The sequence below is a fragment of the Apium graveolens genome, chromosome 5, assembly GCF_009905375.1.
Source record: "Apium graveolens cultivar Ventura chromosome 5, ASM990537v1, whole genome shotgun sequence".
Taxonomy (NCBI): domain Eukaryota; kingdom Viridiplantae; phylum Streptophyta; class Magnoliopsida; order Apiales; family Apiaceae; genus Apium; species Apium graveolens.
The window spans coordinates 316,188,734-316,212,562 of NC_133651.1; the positions used below are offsets into that span (position 1 = coordinate 316,188,734).

The 23,829-nt window shown below is 35.4% G+C and overlaps 2 pseudogenes; both read right to left on the minus strand.

Moving 5' to 3' along the window:
• Positions 1-1,630: 1,630 nt before the first annotated feature.
• On the minus strand, positions 1,631-3,056 carry LOC141661320 (large ribosomal subunit protein uL18-like; annotated as a pseudogene).
• Positions 3,057-4,476: 1,420 nt separating this feature from the next.
• The window catches only part of LOC141661321 (large ribosomal subunit protein uL18-like), a 47,774-nt pseudogene continuing 28,421 nt past the window's right edge, over positions 4,477-23,829 (minus strand).

Sequence of the window (23,829 nt, forward strand, 5' to 3'; positions counted from 1 at the left end):
TATTAGTTCAAATATTATGAGTCATACAATTCTGGAAATATCTTTTCAATATCTACCTTTTGTCTTTACATTCCATTACCATATACTGCGATTTCGATGTCTTAAATATCAAAATACTATCATAATTAGGAGTTGATTCTGATTCTACAGTCCACAAATATATGTTTATTGAATTCGTTACTTGTTCATTTTCAACAAGCCTTACCATTATGGAAAGGTCCCGGAATTTTCTACATTTTTCGTATTTTATACTTTTTCAGATAAAATCATCTTCATAGAGTAAATTGGTATTCTTTGAAACTGATCAGATTTGACTTTATCATAATTAGCCATTTTATACAGTATATTGCATTCAATGTACCGGTAGATTGAATTAAATACACCATCATCATGTTATATTATCATGCGTTTTTAAATATAATGCATATGTGTTTTCCTTGCATATTTTTAAATATTGACTGAATGTGCTTGTTATAAAAGTGTTAACGAAGCATGCACACGAAAGAGAACCAATTTGAGATACAACAGAAATTCATGAGCATGAATTTATGCAATGTTCAGGACCTGAGGCTAGAGGTTCAGGCCCTGATGATGTGCCATGAAATAAGTTTCTTCAATGTTCAGGATCTGAGGTTGGAAGCACAGGACCTGATGGTGTGCTGAAAAGTTTCTGCAATGTTCAGGGCCTGAGATTGGAAGATCAGGACCTGATGGTATGCTGAAAACGTTTCTGCAATGTTCAGGGCCTGAGACTAGATGTTCAGGACCTGAGATGCTGAAAAGTTTTGGTTTGTTCAGAGTCTGAACTGGAAGCCAATTGCTAAAACTATATAACATGTATATCCTTAATGATAACATAATTTAGTACTCTTAATTACTTTGATCTCTTAAAAAAATGGAGAATAGAGAAAACTAGAGAGAAAAGATCATCCTTTTATTCACCCACCTTTCAACAAAGTACATAGAGTAGTGTTTATATAGGCTATACAAGTTAAAATTATCAAGGAATTGTAAAGCCAAAGGTCTACATGTTTAATACTAGGGGAACCAACAGTTGACATAAATTTATGTAATTCAAGAGTCATCCAATTAATTATATAACAACAGATGGGAAAAAATTTAGCAGGGAAGAACTAAATTGTATGCGTCTCATTAAAAGTTTGCACACAGAGGTCAATACAGTTGAAGTAGGAACATCAAACTAAAAAAACAGTAATAAACAGATACTAAAAGAAGCTCCAAATGATGAAAATGTTCCGTAATCTTACATAGCCTGAAGTGTTTCAAGTTATATCTGCTCAGTTCAGGATTTAACTTTCTGGATACACCAAGCTTGGCAAGAGAGTCTTCCTCATTCAAGTATCACCTTGAGAGATACAAAATAATTTAATCTCATATCAACAATTATTATTCCTAAAAATTTGAATTATATTTTTCTGATAATACAGTAATAATTGCTTCCCTCGAGTCAGAGGGAACAAGAATGCCAAACATTTAATTGAATCATCTTAAATACCGATAAGGGATTTATAATTAATATCTATAAAAAACACAACCCAAAAACATTTGATTGCAGCAGAACATACTTCCAATATCAGAATAAAATTACATATAAACCTATAAGATAAATAAATATTTGATTCATCATTTACCCAAATAGACTTCGCGAATAATATCAATGACAATATCAATTAAACCCACAAAATAAAAAACATTAAAAAACATAAGCCCAAAAAAATATGATTGTAGCAGAGCATATCACTTTTTGCTTGTTTAGAATGAAAGATGAACTACTTGTAACATTAACATTACTAAATGTGCAAAATTCAGGGAACTAAAGAAAACAAAATGGTACTGAACTACTGGGATAACTGGAGAAGATATCATTCAAACATGCAATGATATATCTAATCATCCTCCTCTTCATCATCATCAGCTCCGGCAGCATTATTAAGGGCATTCAAGCGCTCAATCAACTTGTTCTTCCTTTCATCATATGTGAGTTTCTTCAAGTTGTACCTGCACCATACATTCACATAGTTACCAACAAAAATTAAGCCAGATGTAGCAAAATCCCACTACACAACTGCAACTCTGTATGAAAGGTGTAATATTATCAAGGGGAATAATGGTAGCACAATAGCAGAAACCAGAAACCATGACACTGGGAATAAACTAGCATTATTTAATTTTTTAGCTCATTGAAACTAGGATTTTTCAAGCAAGCTGTCTAGGAAGATTATAATATTCTGCTGAAAGATTAGGATTATTAACAAGTCAACAAGAAACAAAGAATAGTACTAAAAAGTAACTGTTATGAATAATGTTTTGAACAGCTTATTAGCTCGCATACCTCTTGTGCTCCTTGGGTTGCTGTTTGTCCGACTTCTTAAGTGTTGGATCTGCACGGATTGCTGCATGAACTTTCTTGTAAAGCTCTTCAATATTATCTGCATCAATTCATTTCTTAGCATATAATGAGAAGTGAGTTTGATATTTCTCGGGTTCATCTTCAATCAGTGTCTGCAAGGAAAATTAAGATATAGTCACTAACGATAGTGCAAGTACGAATAGAATCGATCAGAATGAATGATCCTCACCCTCATGTATGCAGCAACATGGCCACCATAGATATACTTGTGGTGAACCTCAGCATCAAGCTGTTTAGAATCTTTTGAGTAGCCAGCAAATATTTTTTCACTGAGAGGAGAGAGAGATTAGGAGTAGAATGAGAGAAAGAGGGAGAGGGAGAGAGGGAAAGAGAGAGAGAGAGAGAGATTAGGATTAGAATGAGAGGGGGGGGGGGAGAAAGAGAGAGAGAGGCTAACCTGAGGAGCTTTATCGATAAATTCCTGGACGTAATTTTCACCAAAACAACGATGACCAGCGTCATAAAGCTGGCGAATGAGAGAGATAGGTTTAGTTTTACCAACAGCCACCACTCGAACATCATTACCACTATGCCTAGATCTCTCTGCAGCCTGACGTACACGATGTAACACTGATTGCAGAGCCTTCACAGCTACTCCTTCCACCACCGGAGCAGCAGCTGCCATATTTCTATTAATTGAACTGCTACTATTACAACCTGGGAATATGTATCCTCAAAATATATAAATAAAATATTTTAATAGACTGACAGCGACGGCTGAAGCTGACAGGTGCACGCGGGAAAGGGACAGGCGCGTGCAGCGCACGCGGGTGTCGCGCATTCCGGGAATGCGTTACACCCTGTGGCGCATTCACGGAATGCGTTACACCTTTTAATGGCTTTAAAGGGTTGTAACGCATTCCCGGAATGCGTTACAGGGCTTGTAACGCGTTCCTGAAATGCGTTACAGCCCATATGTTTTTTTTTTAAATTTGATTTCTGGGAGTTTCGTAACTCCGTTTTGGGCGTGCAATATATCGATGGACTCATTTTTCCGAGACGGATCTAATGGAGTGGTCAAATATTTTTTATATAAAAGTTTTTGAACTGTTTATATTCCCGAAAGTGTTTTAAAGCATGTTTTAATTGTTTTAATTACTTTTAAATGCTATAATAAATTCATACATCATTATATCAATGTATGCATGATAATTGCTTGCATGCTTACTTGTTTATTTATTTTTATATATGAGATATATGCCTATGTTTACCATGCGATGATAAATTTAGGTGAACTTAAATCAATATAAGGCGTGCTCTACAAAATCTAGAATATGAATCGTTTCTTGCCTTAACAATAATATTATGAATACAATCATGAGATTCTTGTGTTTATGAAACACGTAATTAAATATGAATTTTCAATATTGAGAGAAAGGATGATTCTGTCAAAAGCAGATTTCTATCTGTAAGAAAGGGGTATTAAGTGACGCCTCTTGACAATGCTCCCCCGATCTGGGAATCATCTGATTATCGATTGATGATTTGAAATATTTAATTTAAAAGGAAGAATCTCTTTATAATATGATTATGATTGTAACATAATATAATCCCTCTAAAATTAAATAATATCAAGTAGTAATTGGCCAATGACACAACGGGCTTGTGTCGGTCAAAGCCTTCCAACATGGTAGAAAGTAGTTCTTATTTTTAAATCATTGTCATTTCGTGCTACAACCGAGGGCTTTGATTTCGAAATAAGAAATACCTATCTATTACATAGAGATGTGTACATTGAATTAAAATTTAAAGGTCGTTACGTGCTGCAGTCGTGGGCCGTTAGAGACTGATTCAATTGTACGAAATGTTGGGTTAGACTTGACTTAGAATATTGAGTTTGTCATGTTACAGCCGTGACTCAATTATTCAAGAGGCTAAAGTTTTATTAGGGAATAATATAAGATGTAACTGACAAGAGTTGTCTACCTATTGAACATCACATGACGTTTCGTGCCACAGCCAAGGTCGTGTGATGGAATGTAGGATCCCTATTCCCACTAGCATTATGAATGCTTAATTTTTTACTTAGGGATTGTATAAATTAGTAATAAACATAACCCAAAAAAATATTGATTTTAGCAGCATATAACTTTTTGCTTGTTTGGAATGAAAGATGAGTTTCATAATACCCATCAAGGTCCATAATCCTTGTAACCTCAACATTACTTAATGTGCAAAATTCAGGGGACTGAAAAAAAACAAAATGGTACTGAACTACTGGGGTAAATGGAGAAGATATTTTAAACATGCAATCTAATCATCATCCTCTTCATCGTCGTCAGCTCCTGCAACGTTATTAAGGGCATTCAAGCGCTCAATCAACTTGTTCTTCCTTTCATCATATGTGAGTTTCTTCAAGTTGTACATGCACCATACATTCACATTAAGTCAAATGTAGCAAAATCCCACTACACAACTGCAACTCTGTATGCAACCTGCAATATTATCAAGGGCAAGAAACCAAAAACCACGACACTGGAAAGACGAGATGAGGATAAATTAGGGATTATTTTATTTTAGCTCATTGAAACTAGGATTTTTCAAGCAAGCTGTCTAGGAAAAATTATAAAATTTTGCTGAAAGATTAGAATTATTAAGAAGTCAACAAGAAACAAAGAATAATAATGAAAAGGAACTATTATGATTAATGCTTTAAACAACTTATTAGCTCGCATACCTCTTGTGCTCCTTGGGTTGCTGTTTCTCCGACTTCTTAACTGTTGGATCTGCACGGATCGCTGCATGAACTTTCTTGTAAAGCTCATCAATATTATCTGCATCAATTCCTTTCTTAGCATATAATGAAAAGTGAGTTTGATATTTCTCTGGCTCATCTTCAATCAGTGTCTGCAAGGAAAATAAACAAGATATAGTCACTAACGATAGTGCAAGTACAATTAGAATATACCAGAAACTGCAACTGCAACTCTGTATGAAACGTGCAACTCTGTATGAAATGTGCAATATTATTATCAAGGGCAAGAAACCAGAAACCACGACACTGGAAAGACGATATGAGAATAAACTAGGGATTATTTTATTTTTTAGCTCATTGAAACTAGGATTTTTCAAGCACGCTGTCTAGGAAAAATTATAACATTTTACTGAAAGATTAGAATTATTAACAAGTCAACAAGATACAAATTTGCATTTTCTCTGTTGTTAGAGATGTTTTTAGATACTACTTCCTCCGTCCCTCTCATTTCTTTATAGTTTTTTTTCAAATGCTTGACACGCATTTTAAGGCAACTATATAGTATACTTCCGCAATTTATTTTTAAAATTTTCTTTTTTTGTATAAAAGTTTGAACATTATATTTTTATTTAGAAGAAAAAAAAATTAAAAAATAATTATGCAACTACATTTAATAAGAGCATTAAAGTGCGTGTCGAGTCCCCGTCCCCCAATGTAAAGAATTGAGGGGGACGGAGGGAGTATCTTTTTCAAAGTATAAGGTCAGAGTGAAGTACGACAAATGTACTTTTATTTTGCATAATTAATTTTTCATGTATCAGAAGACAAAATTATTAGAATTTGCAGGATAATATTTAGTTTTTGATACTTCTTTTCTACATCTTGCATGAAAAAATTATTTAATAAAAATTTTGATTTTAATAAAAAATCCCTGATTACCCGTGGAGATTCTCGTTCCCTGTTTGGGCCGGGGACGGGGAATGATATATAGTCCTCGACGGGGAATGGGCCGGGACGGGGATCAGGTTTGAAGTTGCGGCTTGGGGCGGGGATAGCATTATCCGGCCCCGAAGTCACCCGACGCCCATCCCTAGGGGCTGTTCATAAAAGTATAGTGGGTAGATAGTTTTTTTTTTGATTTCAGGGTACCATCTCTTCAGTACTTTATCATCATTGTATCGCATGCTTGTTGGTACATTATTATTTGCTATTCTATCACAAGATATAAATTCTCTATTGTATTCATAGGGTGCTTGTATGTACATAATTAACATATAGTGCTTTTGATCTGTCAGAAGTTGGGGATCTTTACACAAACAACCTCTTTGCTTTTCTAAGGCACCATCCCTGCTCTCCTATACAAGTAGATACACTGGGTAGGTTATGTTTGGTTTAGAAAGAAAGATTGTATTCGTCTTATAACATGTAGGACTTGAGCTTAGGAAAAGAGTGTGACGGGTTTTATTAAGCAAAATAAGCTGTTCCGGGTCCAACCTACAAGAATTTTGAAGCTATCCTTGTATTAATACCATAGAAAACTAATTTCTACATAGATGTGTCCTACCACTACAACTCCCAAATAATTGATCAGTGCAATGAATTAAGTGTAGTTAGTAATAAAATTCTATATTTGGATCCTTATAACCTTACTAAGTGTAGTTTGGCCTAAAAATATTAAAATGATATTTTATTCCACCACAAAAACTTTAAGAATGCAAGTACAAATGCAATGTACTTAAATCTCATGAAATGAAATTGATGTCTTTGTATTACTATTGTCCCTACACATAACTTAATATAATAAATTGCCTAAAATTAGAAGGAGATATTTACTGGGGGATAAGGATGAGATTTATACCCAAAAGTGACTTTGCTTTATTACTCTGCAAATGCCCAATAAAATGCCATTGAATGTCTTCAGGAAGCTGCACATACATGTTCATTATTTTTATACAAGTAATTGAATAAACTATGCTAGAACACCCAAAAAATTCAAAAAAAATGTCGAGTTGTTAATTTACTACTGATTTCTCCCTCGTTAATGGAATAGAGCCCATGCATAGATATGGACACCGCCAATTGAAACAATTTTGAGATTTTTGGTAACTCAAGCATTGCTCTTAGACTTGTTAATAAAATAATACAAGATCCTGGTAAACCTTCTCCTAATGCCTTGAGTTTAAAAGCTCAGGGGTTGGGGTTAGTATAGGTCTCAAGTTCGATTCAACTTGTAACTTAACAAAATTAACACGCCTTCGGTCTCATAGTAAACACCCTATTTTCTTTTGTGAGGAGTTTTAGAGGTACCAAATTGTAGAGCTGTAATTTGAGTCGAGTTGCACGCAACCAGCTCGAGCTCGAGCTCATGTAACAGGACTAGACTCCAACTTGTATATATGAGCCAAGCTCGAGCTCGTTTAGTTGAAAAAGTCCGAACCCGGCTAAAATTCGGCTTGAACTTGAAAACTCGAGTCAGCTCAAACTCAAACTCAATTATAATTACAAATGAAGTATTCCTAAAATTTATTTTTACTATTTATGAATTTAATGTTTAAACATGACTTAATTTTTTGGAAAATAAGCTCAAATAGACTCCTTCATTAAACGAGTCAAGTTCGATTAGAGTCTCGAGCTTGTTTAAGTTTAAGGAGCAGCCAACTCTTTTAAAAATACTCGAACTCATGTATTATCTATTAGATACTCGACCCGAATGCGCTCCAATAGCTGCTGTAACACCCCCAAATCCGGGGTCGGGGATCCGGGTTGTCACGAGTTCCATTTCCCTTATTAACACCCAATCTTAATAATAACTCAACTACTCTGTACTGTGACCCCACAATAAACACACACACCACACGTTATAGTCTCAGAGATGAACATCCAACAATAACCACAAGTCATTTTATTCCACAATTATCTGCTAATACACCTTAAAAGGGTTCTGAATAAATTTACATTTCATTACCATTATTTCAATTCATAAATATACATAAATCTGGTACATCAAAAGTTGAAGCCTAGTCTATTGGTAGTTCCCTACCTCAGCTACAGTGACTTCAATGCCTATAGGAAGCTGCGGAACGCTTCCTATCCGTTCGCGAATTGGGAGCTTGGTCCTGTTCATCTTATCTATCTGATGTTGTGTGATGAAAGAAGAAAGCAAGGGTGAGCAGCAAGCCCACCAAAATAATATGTATAATGATTAACAATATATGAACCTACTCATAATACTCACGAAAGTCTTGGTCAAAAGAAATGAACCAAGTTGATAACTTAATGCGATGAAGTCGCAAAATATTCAGTATATATATATACATATATACTTTTCAAAATATTAGAAGTCCTCTTCCATGCATAATATACACAAAGTCCCAGTGTATAACTGTATATAAAAAAATATCGTTGCAAGGTGATCTCATATATCTAACCTTGTCTCAACATTTTTCTGAAAATTTTTGTCATTCATAAGACAATTATTAATTAGATATAAGTTTAAAAGATGAAGTTACAAGATACCCCAATATACTTATATCTTTCCCAAATACTACTTGAACTACCACCGTTCAAGTTATAATTAGTTTCAAAAGTTCATCCCACTGATGAGACCACAAGATAAGACTTGAATAGATTCAATCTTTGAAATATTATTGAATGAAATAAAGTTACGAGATACTTTATTTAGTCCCGATATATATATATATATATATATATATCCACATATATATCTCTTAAACATTTCCTGGAACCTCTGTTATGTAAAGTATGAACAGAGTTTGAAACATCCAATGAATTTTGGAAAGGAAAAGAATTTTGGCATAAACCAGATATCTTGCTGATCAGGCAGAGATACCAATAAGTAACCTTTTCTACTAGTAGATGGATGAATCCCCCACCGGTCATCACCCTGGCCACATAAGGACCTTGTGCTGGACCGCCACCCGGCCTCTTACGCGTTGATGGACTGCCACCCAGCCACTTACACTTTGATAGACCGTACCCCGGCCTGTCGCTTATGCCGACTCAATTAGATGGACTTACTTCCCGAACGTTGGGTAAGTAATCAATTCATTTACCAAAACTGCAACCGTGTTGCGAATATAAAATACACCACAGAGCCGGATCCCTCAGGTTTTGAGCGAGTATTTAAATCCCCTTAAAAAGGAAGATCTTAAATATAAAAATGAGTTTTGGGATCCGCTCTAACTTTTAAAAATCATTTTGAAGACTCGAAAACACTTTAAAGAGTGTTTGGAGTAAAGCTGATTTAATGAAGTAAATCAGTCCCCAGAATATTTAGAAAATATCTGAATATTATTATTTAAATAATATTCCCATAAAGAATAATCTTTATAAAAATAATTGAAGTAGAAGTATTAAAACTTATACTTGAAACGAGTATTAAATAACCAAAGATATACTTATATGAAAGTATTATCTTTATTTGAATAATCGAAAATAAGTTTGATTATTGACACCTTATTCTTTAATAAAATAAAGAATATGTAATAACCCCAATTTTTGGGAAATTTTGAAACCCTTATGAATAGTGTTTTTGCTGAATGAGAAAACTTTTCATGCCACACTATATAGGGGTTCTGATATGGATATTCTGAGATTTTATTAGTACTTTATATGAGATATAAGTGTATGTAAAGATCGTCAGAATCCAAATCCGAACACTTTGATTTTTCCCGGAAATCCAATAGATACGGAAAGAATTGAGTATAAGGTAACAGGATAAAAGGATTTAAATTAAAGGATTATAATAGAGGATCATAAAAAGGAATATAATGTATTGAGAAAGGTTAAGGGAACCTAAGTAATAAGATCCCGGGTATGATCCCTCAAACGATAAACGAAAACGAAAGTTAAGCGAACAGTATAACAGATCAGCGGTCATTAGGCAAACAATTAGGAAGTTAATCAAAGGGATTAGAGAGGATGATGTCACCCAACCAATGAGAAGAGGACAAGGAGGGGAGGATGACATCATGAGGATGACACAAGCATGACATGGGAAGGAAGGAGATGTGGTGGCTTTTTAACCACACAAAATCAAGGGCAACTAGGTAATTTACTAAAACAAACACAAAAATCAAACCAACCAAGCCAAGCAAATTATTTTTTATCAAAATCAAAAAGAAACCAAGGCATTGTTCTTCATGCTCTCGGCCAAAACAGAACCAGCACACTAAAACTGCTGTATCTCCTTCATTTCTCACTCAAATATTATGTTCTATAGCTCATTGGAAAGGTATTGAGATGACGTACAACTCTTTTTCACAAGTCTCGTCCAAATAATCATGGTAAGACCCTCATTTTTACAGTTCTTTAAATCGGACTTTTAGAAACTTCAAAGCCTAACTTTGTGTTCTTGATTTCTTTGGAAAGATCAAGCTTGTAGGAGGCTCCCTAAGGCTTCCTAGCAACTTAACACCTCCCAAGGAAGGTATAAACTTCAAACCCTAGCCTTTACTTTATTTGTTAGTAAGTTTAATGGTTGGTTTTGTGAAATGAGAAGCATGGATTGTGATTATTAGTAGTTTGGTTTGATTTGGAAGTGTTTTGGTAATTGAAGCTTGATTATAGTTCATAGATCTTGATTGTGGTTGTTTGAGTTGAAAACCTTGGAGATTATGGACTGATGTGGTATGGTTTCGGTGAAGTTTTGTTGTATTGATGGTTATGAGTTGGTTGATGGTTAATTGGAGTAGTTTAAACATTGGTAATCGCGTAAACATAGCCGTCGTAACGTCCGATTTTCTTTGGACTGCTTTTGTTCATAACATTTGGACCCGAGAACTCCCTGCTAGATTATGACCATTGCCATGTTTAGATAGTTCATGTTACGAGCTTCGTTTTGATATGTAGTTCGTTTGATTCCGATGTACGGTTTAGGAGAAACGACCGTTTCAAGTAACGGCGTTTCGCGAACGAATCATTTCCCCTCACCTTACTTTGAAACATAGGTTAAAGACCAAAAAGGGTTAATTAATGTATGAAACAATTATGGTAAGAGTGTTAGGCAGTTGGTAAGACACTCGCGAAGGAATCGCTTTAAAACTCGTAATGGTTAATTTATTAAAAATGGTGGAGCCGAGGGTACTCGAGTGACTTAAGAGAATCAATAAGCGCAAAACAAGCGTTAGAGTCTAAGTTAGTTAAAGTATAGATTTACAAGTGACTTTGGTTTAATTCCAACTTACTTATTGTTTATAGGTTACCAGACTCGCCCCGAGCCTTTTATCACCCCAAGTCGCTCAGGCAAGTTTTCTACCCGTTATAACTGTTGTTGTGATGAATATATGTATTTGCATTATCTTGCGATAGATGCATGTTGGTTAATTAGCAAATGTTGTTATATATATTGAAGCATGCTGCTATGGTATATATATATGCATGCCTGTTTCGTATTCTTTCCATATATAATTGTTGATAATACCTATGCTAGAGGATAGCGGTAATTTGCATATACCCTTAGTATAGGGACCCAAAGGTGGAAATATTTTCTAAAACCGGGAGTCGAGGATCCCGAGTAGATTTTGTATATATGGATATAAATATAAATATATATATATATACTTATATATATATATATGGTCATAGTTTTCAAAACTATTAATCGAATAAGGTTTATTCGATAACTTTAACTTTATTTTATTATTGAATATTGTTTCGAATATTATTCGAAGGCGTATGACTCCTTTATATTAAATGAATATTATTTGAATATTCAATTGAGGATGTATGACTCACTTTATTTTATTTAATGAATATTATTTGAATATTCATTCGAGGGCTTATGACTCAGTTTATATTATTTAATAAATATTATTTGAATATTCATTTGAGTATCTATGACTCCGATTATTTGCTGAGATTTGTTCTTTATTTTATTAAAGAATAAGGTGTAAATAATCAAACTTATTTTCGATTATTCAAATAAAGATAGTACTTTCATATAAGTATATCTTTGGTTATTTAATACTCATTTCAAGTATAAGTTTTAATACTTCTACTTCAATTATTTTATAAAGATTATTCTTTATGGGAATATTATTTAAATAATAATATTCAGTCATTTTTTTAAATATTCTGGGGACTGATTTACTTCATTAAATCAGCTTTACTCCAAACACTCTTTAAAGGGTTTTCAAGTCTTTAAAATGATTTTCAAAAGTTAGAGCGGATCCCAAAACTATTTTTATATTTAAGATCTTCCTTTTAAAAAGGGGATTTAAATACTCGCTCAAAACCTGAGGGATCCGGCTCGGTGGTGTGTTTTATATTCGCAACAAGGTTGCTGTCTTGATAAAAGAGTTTTTGATTACTTACCCAATATTCGGGAAGTAAAATTCTTGGAACAAGTTAGTCCATTAACAGGCATCGCCTGGGAAATATCGGTGAGTTTTCCTTTCCAACTAGATACGACTTCTTGGTGGAGCCGTATCAACAAGTTCTACTTGGGGAAAGGGGGAACGAGCTTTACGTTTCAGAGTCATGGATTTCATCTGAACTAGGAGTGGTGTAAGTGGTCGAGTGGCGCCGGCCCAGCCTTATTATATTGGCCCAAATGGCCTGGAAGTTCCGCTAAGGCGGTCCATTCCTTAGGAGTTCAGTGTTCGGTTGACAAGTAAATCCGACAGGTTCTCCTCTACATGTAGAAAATGGTGGGGTTGTACTACTATGACTGATCATCGTAAGTGGTCTTCCTGGCGCGGTAAACTCCCGTAATGAGTTCATCATCCATTTGGATAATTCTGCAACACTACCCGTAGCATTTCGATCGAAAGGCTACTAATGGGTGGTTGCCGAAGCATTGACAGGGTCAAACATTTTTATTGGTGTATCCATTGAATGAAGTATCTCGTAACTTCATTTCTTTTCAAAATATTTCAAAGATCAAATATTTTCAAGTTTTATTTGTGGTCTAATCTATGGGATGACCTCGTGAATCTTATTATACTTTGAATAGTAGTAGTTCAAGTAGATTTCTAAAAATGATATAAGTATAATGAAGTATTTGGTAACTTCATCCCTTGTTTTTACTTATATCTAGTAAGTAATTATCTTACTCATGATAAAAGATTCTAGTAAGTATCCATTTAGATACTTATATTATTGTTATCACTATATATTATCTTGCGAGCTGTAAGGCTCACTCTTGCTTTATTTCTTCATCACACAACAACAGTTAGGATAGATGGCCAGACTCCAGCAGACCCAGCGCAAGCGCGTGGGAAGCATCCCGCATCTTCCCGATGATGTTATGGCTGCTATAGCTGCAGAGGTAGATCTATTGGTAGATCAGGCATTCTATTTTTGAGAATCAAATTATGTATAATTATAACTTGTGGCAGATAATGGCAATTAACTGTAAATTTATCAAGTAATCATTTTGGGTTGTAATAACTTTTAAATTGTGGATTCAAAGACTTGTACTTATTTAAATTTCATCTCTGAGACTATAACGGGTTGTGGTGTGTGTTAGTGTGGGGTCACAGCATAAGGTTATTATTATTAATTAAGTGAAGTGATATTGTGGAAAGAAGGACCGTGACGACCCGGATCCCCGACCCCGGATCTGGGGGTGTTACAGAAGTGGTATCAGAGCTAAGCGTTATAAACCTCAGAGATGATGTGACGTTAAGATAATAAATTCACTAAGATAATAAGAACTCTTGCCAAGTTCATAGCCGGGCTACCTAACGTAGCACTGACAGATAAAACCCTTATGGGAACCCTTATAAATATCGTGATAGAAGCGTAGTTCATTATCGTATATGGTAGCGGGACACCGAACCCTGAGGTTAAGGAGTAACAACGCGATGATGTTTTATTACTAATTGGAGATCGAATTGTGGATCCGATAGAGCGTCCTAACGCAGGACCGGATGATGTAGCGATTGAGGATGTTGTCCTAGAAGGGATAGTTGTTGAGGAGGATCCCATGGAGGATCCTGAAAAGATTGGATAAAGGACCACTGATGAATTGATGACCATGGTTAGGTCGACTACCAGAGGTAGGATTGGCCGGTCACTACCGGAGGTTCGTTCAAGTTTGTAAAGATAGTAACCCCTTTAACGCGGCTTACTCGTAAGACTGAGAAGTTCGAATGGACAGAGAAATGCGAGAACAGCTTTCAAGAACTGAAGCAGAGGTTGGTGATGGCCCCTATGCTGGCATTGCCGGATGGAAAAGGAGATTTTATGAAGTGTAGTGACGCTTCGCACAAGGGCTTAGGGTGCGTGCTTATGCAACACGGTAAGGTAATCGCGTACATGTCAAGACAATTAAGGTAATATGAAATTCGATATCCTCGCCCATGAGCTTAGGCTCGTGGCAATAGTTTTACCCTAAAGATTGGAGGCACTACTTGTATGGAGAGAAGTGCGAGAATTACCTAAGCCATAAGTGCTCTAGTACATTTTCACGTAGAAAGAGCTCAACATATGCCAGAAGAGGTAGTTAGAGCTAATCAAGAATAATGATTGGGAGATTCTTTATCATTCGGGGAAAGCCAATGTGGTGGCTGATGCCCTTAGTAAAAAGGAGAGACTCAAGATGATAATGTCTTTGGGAGAGTTTATAAGAGATTTTGGAAATAGTAGTGAGGTAACCGGAGCCGGTACCGAAAAGCTGTTTGAGATTGCAATAGAGACCGAATTATTGGAAAAGAGCATACGGTGCCAGAGAAAGATGATAAGGGAATAATGAGGTATTCCTATAGAATTTGGGTTCCGAAAGTTCAAGAGCGTAAGGATGAGAACTTAGATGAGAGCCATAGTTTGAGGAATAAGATTTAGGGCAAACCCTGAATGTGATAGTCAGGGAGGTTGCCATCAAGAAAGAAAGAACCCATAACATAATAGAGTGGAAAACAAGGTTTTTAATGTATAAGATAACCCCGATTATGGGAGAAGGTTGAAACATTTCATACTAAGGAAACAGAAAGTCGAGTAAGGAAAGGAGACCCGAGACGGTACTCCTATACAGCAATTTATGGACCTGTCTAGACAGAACTTAGACTATTATCCCCAACCACCACCTTGAGGAAACAATGCGATAGGAAATTCTTTCAGGACCTTTAAGTCTCTAAGCTCTCAGAGTTCCAAGGAACAGGTTGACCTAGTCGAGGCAAGAGCCTGGCTAAAGGAAATAGAGGAATCATTTGAGATTCTGAATGATTGACGAACCACGAAAGACTGTTTTTGTCACTTACCCTCCTAAGAGAGAGACCACCCGCTGGTGAAAGACCAAGAAAGGCACGGAGCCAGAGGTTAGAATAAACTGATTTAAGTTCAGTCAATTATTTTCGGGAAAGTAATTCCCAAAGATAAGGAGATAGTGTAAAAGCTTTGGAGCTAGAACAAAAGTGGATGAGTATGATGAATTATGAATCTAAGTTGTAAAAGTTGTCAAGATTCGTTCTGAGGACATGAATCCAGAATGACGGGATGTTTGGAATCAATACTTATGTTGTGTTAGTTCATGAAATAATGATAAGAGAAAGGAAAATAAAAAGAAACTGAAGTGGAAAGGAATATAAAGGCAATAGAGTTTGAGGTATGATAAGGGAGTTGGGTATGAGGAAACCCTAAAGACTCGTAGCAATAGACATAGAAAAGTATGTAATCGTCAGGATGAGGGTGATTCACCATGAATTAAAGTTGATGGTTGAAGGCGTACGAGTTATGTACATTTTATCCCCTTTAAGTTGGGAGGATTCAAGGAAACCTTTAGATAGTTCGAAGGATAAATAATAAGACGCGGATAGACTAAGGAGACAAGAAAGTAAGAAAGTAGGAAAATTGGATGAAGGAAGTGACCTTCAATAATGTGAAATGTAAGACCGGTGGCTCGATACTCAGAAAGGGAGACGCCAGGTATGAGAGGTATCCCAACATTGAGGTGACTGTTGAGATAAACAACAAAAGTAAATAAGGAATTATTAAGAAGAAGTTCACGTTGAACATGACCAATATCTTCCAGAACATCCATGTTATCATTACCAAATCAGGAAAGAAAAGCGGATGACCATTGTTATCTTTTGGAGGCCATATGGATTGACCTCAATTTGAATAAGGATGCTATTATGAAGTTAGGTATAGACTATCGAGGTGGGAATGATGAAGAAGATAATCTATCAAGGATATATGACTTGGTTTATCCATGGATGGATGCATGTACCTTTTTAAAGGTGGAATTAAGGATAGAACATCGGTAACTTAAAACGAATCCTAGGGGAATGCATAAAGGTTGGCATTTCACCCTTAATAGGGATAGTATGAGTTTTGACAGTATGAATTGGAAAGGATTAAGGTAATAATAACCTTTAAGGATCAGTGGAGAAATTTTTCAGAAGTATATAGACAATGGTTCTAGTATTAGTAAATGGTATTTTGATATGCCCTGTATATAGGGAATACAGGAGGAACGATTGAAGGATAACCTTAGAGGTTTTACAAGGAGAAAGGAAATATTCGAAATTCTCAAGAATAAAAATGTTGATAAAGGAAATATGACATAATTATAATGATGCCAAGTGGGGCACGTGTTAAACCACGAGAAAGTATGGATCGAACCAGTAAAGGTCGAAATTATTCAGGGCAATTAGGACTTAAGATAAAAGATGTTCTAAGTATGATTGAGAGTCAGTCGTGACAGTTATTAACCTCTAAAGATTGAGGCAATAACTTATGGAAAAATGGTGATATTTTTTTTTATTTACTCATCAGATATTAAAGAAAAGCATTTTCACATAAGCTGTGATTGAAATAAGGTAGAAAATTTATTTGGAGGTGGTTAAAATGACATTGACTATAAGGAAATTTTAATATCAGGAAAGGCCAAAGAGGTGGCCGACACTTTAAAGGTAAGAGGATAATTATAGGCGCTTGTGCCAAAGGAATACAGTGATGATGGTTAAAGCTGAAGGTTGTATTATGGTTTGGAAGATTGACATTCTTTCTGATGACTGTGCAATACCCAACCGTAATAGTAGTTGGTAAAGGTTTAATTCGTGTAATCGCCATGAACGGGCTATCTATCTCAGGAGATACTATCTTGAGAATGAGCCTGGACCATGTTTCAAAAAAAAAGGACTAAACAAACCTTTGAGTTAAGTCTTCTATTGAAGGCATATGATTAAGAATGGTATTAACCTGCTATCATTGCTTTCATTGAAACTCTTCTGCAATTTTATCTGCTTCACGTCATGAATGTACGTCAGGATCAGGAGTGTTCTTCATGAATCAAGAACGGTGATCATGTTACCTCCTTAGAAGAATTCGATATGATATGAATGGACTCCGTATGGTTAGCTATTAAAACTTCATGGAAAACGAATGACTACAGTAGGTCAACGGCGGGCCATAGTAATGCAGGAATGATTCTGAGAGTAATGAGCTGATTATTTACAACCGTGAGAGTTGTATTGGAATGGATGTTGAGAGTAAGTACCACTAATCGGGTCGTGGTGGTGTATAAGTTATCATTGATAGACTAATTAAGTCGATTATTTACCTATGATATATTTATTCCTTCTTATCGATAAAGAGTAGTATTACCCATACGAAGAAGGTTGCGGTATAAAAATGGATTCTAGTAACGATGAGGTCTAGAATGAGATCCCAGATTCGATTTTCGATATCGAGGGAGTTTCAAAGGTGATTGTGTATAAGCTCGAGGAAGAGCATGGGTCCATAGAATGATGGACGGAATGGCGAAAATATTTAGGCATGTGAAATGCGATGCTATAATACTTGATGTTGATATAAATACATATATGTTTTGTTCTCCTATGACAAACCTCTATAGTTCAGAGGTAGGTTCCAAGCCAGATATTTTGTGGCAGTATATTTTTTTTCATATATACAATTCTCTTCAATTCGTTCTTTTCTCTTCTTTTCATTTCATGTAAGCTGAGAAGAACAACCCTTCCAGAAAGGGGAGGTATTGCCGAATGACTATCTATCTGTGTGATTGAAGCCTAGTAGGATACCATCTATTGTTTAATTGCTTGTCAAGTACTAAAGGCTGGCCACCTTCTGTACTAACTATGCGATATAACAAGTGTTCATGATCATAGTGATCTCTCAATAAATTCTTTTACTTCTATATGAAGGACTAAGCTTTCGAAGATAGAAGCAGCTGAAAAAGGAGTAGTAAAGTTGTGGTGGTATGCGGAATGGAAGCATATTCGTGATACTAAGGTTGACGAGGTTATTAAAAGGTTATAGAACGCTAACAAGCAAAAGTATAACCAGTATAATATTAGGAACGGAAGGTAGTAGCGATTACGAACTGGAAAAAAATGGGTATTGAGAAGCAAAAGCTCTAATGCTAAAAGCTATAATGAGAGTCTGTGCAATAGACTTGAAAGAAATTGGAATGATCACTTAACACGGATTGAGTTTTCTTACGACAATAGATCATTTGTCATTATCGAGATGTCGCCTTATGAGATCCTTGAGGGAAGACAATGTCGATCTCCCTTATGTTAGGATGAAGTTGTAGAGCGCAAGATGCTCGGATCCGCAGTAGTCCAAAGGACCAAGGATATGATAGATCTAATCAGAGGACGGCTGGTAGTAGCCCAAGATGGACATGACACGAAAGGACAAAGAGTATGAAATAGGGGACCTAGTAATGTTATAGGTATCCCTTGGAAAGGATTGATGAGGTTCGGAAAGAAAGGAAAGCTAAGTCTACAATTTGTTGGACCCTTGGATATATTAAGACGTTTGGGAAGTTAGCATAGGAGCTAGCCCTAACCCCGAACATGTAGCAGGTCGTAACGTGTCTCACGTATCAGTGTTAAGGAAGTGTAATTCAGATGCCAGATAAATAGGGGCATATGAGCGCATAGATATGCAACCCGACGTAACCTATATGGAGCAACCAGGAAGGGTTGTAGAGTGAAAAGGGAACAAGTGCTTAGGAGAAGGGTTATCAAACTATTCAGAGTTTGATGGAAGAACCACAATGTGGGAAAATTTATTTGAGAGTTAGAAAGTGTAATGCTAAGAAAGTATCCCAATTCATTTTCTATCTGATTCCGGGACGGAATCCTTTTAAGGAGGGGAGACTGTAATAACCCCAATTTTTGGGAAATTTTGAAACCCTTATGAATAGTGTTTTTGCTGAATGAGAAAACTTTTCATGCCACACTATATAGGGGTTCTGATATGGATATTCTGAGATTTTATTAGTACTTTATATGGGATATAAGTGTATGTAAAGATCGTCAGAATCCAAATCCGAACACTTTGATTTTTCCCGGAAATCCAATAGATACGGAAAGAATTGAGTATAAGGTAACAGGATAAAAGGATTTAAATTAAAGGATTATAATAGAGGATCATAAAAAGGAATATAATGTATTGAGAAAGGTTAAGGGAACCTAAGTAATAAGATCCCGGGTATGATCCCTCAAACGATAAACGAAAACGAAAGTTAAGCGAACAGTATAACATATCAGCGGTCATTAGGCAAACAATTAGGAAGTTAATCAAAGGGATTAGAGAGGATGATGTCACCCAACCAATGAGAAGAGGACAAGGAGGGGAGGATGACATCATGAGGATGACACAAGCATGACATGGGAAGGAAGGAGATGTGGTGGCTTTTTAACCACACAAAACCAAGGGCAACTAGGTAATTTACTAAAACAAACACAAAAATCAAACCAACCAAGCCAAGCAAATTATTTTTTATCAAAATCAAAAAGAAACCAAGGCATTGTTCTTCATGCTCTCGGCCAAAACAGAACCAGCACACTAAAACTGCTGTATCTCCTTCATTTCTCACTCAAATATTATGTTCTATAGCTCATTGGAAAGGTATTGAGATGACGTACAACTCTTTTTCACAAGTCTCGTCCAAATAATCATGGTAAGACCCTCATTTTTACAGTTCTTTAAATCGGACTTTTAGAAACTTCAAAGCCTAACTTTGTGTTCTTGATTTCTTTGGAAAGATCAAGCTTGTAGGAGGCTCCCTAAGGCTTCCTAGCAACTTAACACCTCCCAAGGAAGGTATAAACTTCAAACCCTAGCCTTTACTTTATTTGTTAGTAAGTTTAATGGTTGGTTTTGTGAAATGAGAAGCATGAATTGTGATTATTAGTAGTTTGGTTTGATTTGGAAGTGTTTTGGTAATTGAAGCTTGATTATAGTTCATAGGTCTTGATTGTGGTTGTTTGAGTTGAAAACCTTGGAGATTATGGACTGATGTGGTATGGTTTCGGTGAAGTTTTGTTGTATTGATGGTTATGAGTTGGTTGGTGGTTAATTGGAGTAGTTTAAACATTGGTAATCGCGTAAACATAGCCGTCGTAACGTCCGATTTTCTTTGGACTGCTTTTGTTCATAACATTTGGACCCGAGAACTCCCTGCTAGATTATGACCATTGCCATGTTTAGATAGTTCATGTTACGAGCTTCGTTTTGATATGTAGTTCGTTTGATTCCGATGTACGGTTTAGGAGAAACGACCGTTTCAAGTAACGGCGTTTCGCGAACGAATCATTTCCCCTCACCTTACTTTGAAACATAGGTTAAAGACCAAAAAGGGTTAATTAATGTATGAAACAATTATGGTAAGAGTGTTAGGCAGTTGTAAGACACTCGCGAAGGAATCGCTTTAAAACTCGTAATGGTTAATTTATTAAAAATGGTGGAGCCGAGGGTACTCGAGTGACTTAAGAGAATCAATAAGCGCAAAACAAGCGTTAGAGTCTAAGTTAGTTAAAGTATAGATTTACAAGTGACTTTGGTTTAATTCCAACTTACTTATTGTTTATAGGTTACCAGACTCGCCCCGAGCCTTTTATCACCCCAAGTCGCTCAGGCAAGTTTTCTACCCGTTATAACTGTTGTTGTGATGAATATATGTATTTGCATTATCTTGCGATAGATGCATGTTGGTTAATTAGCAAATGTTGTTATATATATTGAAGCATGCTGCTATGGTATATATATATGCATGCCTGTTTCGTATTCTTTCCATATATAATTGTTGATAATACCTATGCTAGAGGATAGCGGTAATTTGCATATACCCTTAGTATAGGGACCCAAAGGTGGAAATATTTTCTAAAACCGGGAGTCGAGGATCCCGAGTAGATTTTGTATATATGGATATAAATATAAATATATATATATATACTTATATATATATATATGGTCATAGTTTTCAAAACTATTAATCGAATAAGGTTTATTCGATAACTTTAACTTTATTTTATTATTGAATATTGTTTCGAATATTATTCGAAGGCGTATGACTCCTTTATATTAAATGAATATTATTTGAATATTCAATTGAGGATGTATGACTCACTTTATTTTATTTAATGAATATTATTTGAATATTCATTCGAGGGCTTATGACTCAGTTTATATTATTTAATAAATATTATTTGAATATTCATTTGAGTATCTATGACTCCGATTATTTGCTGAGATTTGTTCTTTATTTTATTAAAGAATAAGGTGTAAATAATCAAACTTATTTTCGATTATTCAAATAAAGATAGTACTTTCATATAAGTATATCTTTGGTTATTTAATACTCATTTCAAGTATAAGTTTTAATACTTCTACTTCAATTATTTTATAAAGATTATTCTTTATGGGAATATTATTTAAATAATAATATTCAGTCATTTTTTTAAATATTCTGGGGACTGATTTACTTCATTAAATCAGCTTTACTCCAAACACTCTTTAAAGGGTTTTCAAGTCTTTAAAATGATTTTCAAAAGTTAGAGCGGATCCCAAAACTATTTTTATATTTAAGATCTTCCTTTTAAAAAGGGGATTTAAATACTCGCTCAAAACCTGAGGGATCCGGCTCGGTGGTGTGTTTTATATTCGCAACAAGGTTGCTGTCTTGATAAAAGAGTTTTTGATTACTTACCCAATATTCGGGAAGTAAAATTCTTGGAACAAGTTAGTCCATTAACAGGCATCGCCTGGGAAATATCGGTGAGTTTTCCTTTCCAACTAGATACGACTTCTTGGTGGAGCCGTATCAACAAGTTCTACTTGGGGAAAGGGGGAACGAGCTTTACGTTTCAGAGTCATGGATTTCATCTGAACTAGGAGTGGTGTAAGTGGTCGAGTGGCGCCGGCCCAGCCTTATTATATTGGCCCAAATGGCCTGGAAGTTCCGCTAAGGCGGTCCATTCCTTAGGAGTTCAGTGTTCGGTTGACAAGTAAATCCGACAGGTTCTCCTCTACATGTAGAAAATGGTGGGGTTGTACTACTATGACTGATCATCGTAAGTGGTCTTCCTGGCGCGGCAAACTCCCGTAATGAGTTCATCATCCATTTGGATAATTCTGCAACACTACCCGTAGCATTTCGATCGAAAGGCTACTAATGGGTGGTTGCCGAAGCATTGACAGGGTCAAACATTTTTATTGGTGTATCCATTGAATGAAGTATCTCGTAACTTCATTTCTTTTCAAAATATTTCAAAGATCAAATATTTTCAAGTTTTATTTGTGGTCTAATCTATGGGATGACCTCGTGAATCTTATTATACTTTGAATAGTAGTAGTTCAAGTAGATTTCTAAAAATGATATAAGTATAGTGAAGTATTTGGTAACTTCATCCCTTGTTTTTACTTATATCTAGTAAGTAATTATCTTACTCATGATAAAAGATTCTAGTAAGTATCCATTTAGATACTTATATTATTGTTATCACTATATATTATCTTGCGAGCTGTAAGGCTCACTCTTGCTTTATTTCTTCATCACACAACAACAGTTAGGAAAGATGGCCAGACTCCAGCAGACCCAGCGCAAGCCCGTGGGAAGCGTCCCGCATCTTCCCGATGATGTTGTGGCTGCTATAGCTGCAGAGGTAGATCTATTGGTAGATCAGGCATTCTATTTTTGAGAATCAAATTATGTATAATTATAACTTGTGGCAGATAATGGCAATTAACTGTAAATTTATCAAGTAATCATTTTGGGTTGTAATAACTTTTAAATTGTGGAATCAAAGACTTGTACTTATTTAAATTTCATCTCTGAGACTATAACGGGTTGTGGTGTGTGTTAGTGTGGGGTCACAGCATAAGGTTATTATTATTAATTAAGTGAAGTGATATTGTGGAAAGAAGGACCGTGACGACCCGGATCCCCGACCCCGGATCTGGGGGTGTTACAGAATATACCTCAGCAAATAATCGGAGTCATAGATCCTCAAATGAATATTCAAATAATATTCATTAAATAATATAAACTGAGTCATAAGCCTTCGAATGAATATTCAAATAATATTCAATAAATAATATAAAAGAGTCATAAGCCCTCGAATGAATATTCAAATAATATTCAATAAATAATATAAAAGAGTCATAAGCCCTCGAATGAATATTCAAATAATATTCAAATAAATAAATAAAAGGAGTCATACGCCTTCGAATAATATTCGAAATAATATTCAATAATAATAAAATAAAGTTAAAGTTATCGAATAAACCTTATTCGATTAATAGTTTGGAAAACTATAACCATATATATATATAAATATATATATATATATATATATATATATATATATCTATATCCATATATACAAAATCTACTCGGGATCCTCGACTCCCGGTTTTAGAAAATATTTTCACCTTAGGGTCCTTATACTAAGGGTATATGCAAATTACTGCTATTCTCTAGCATAGG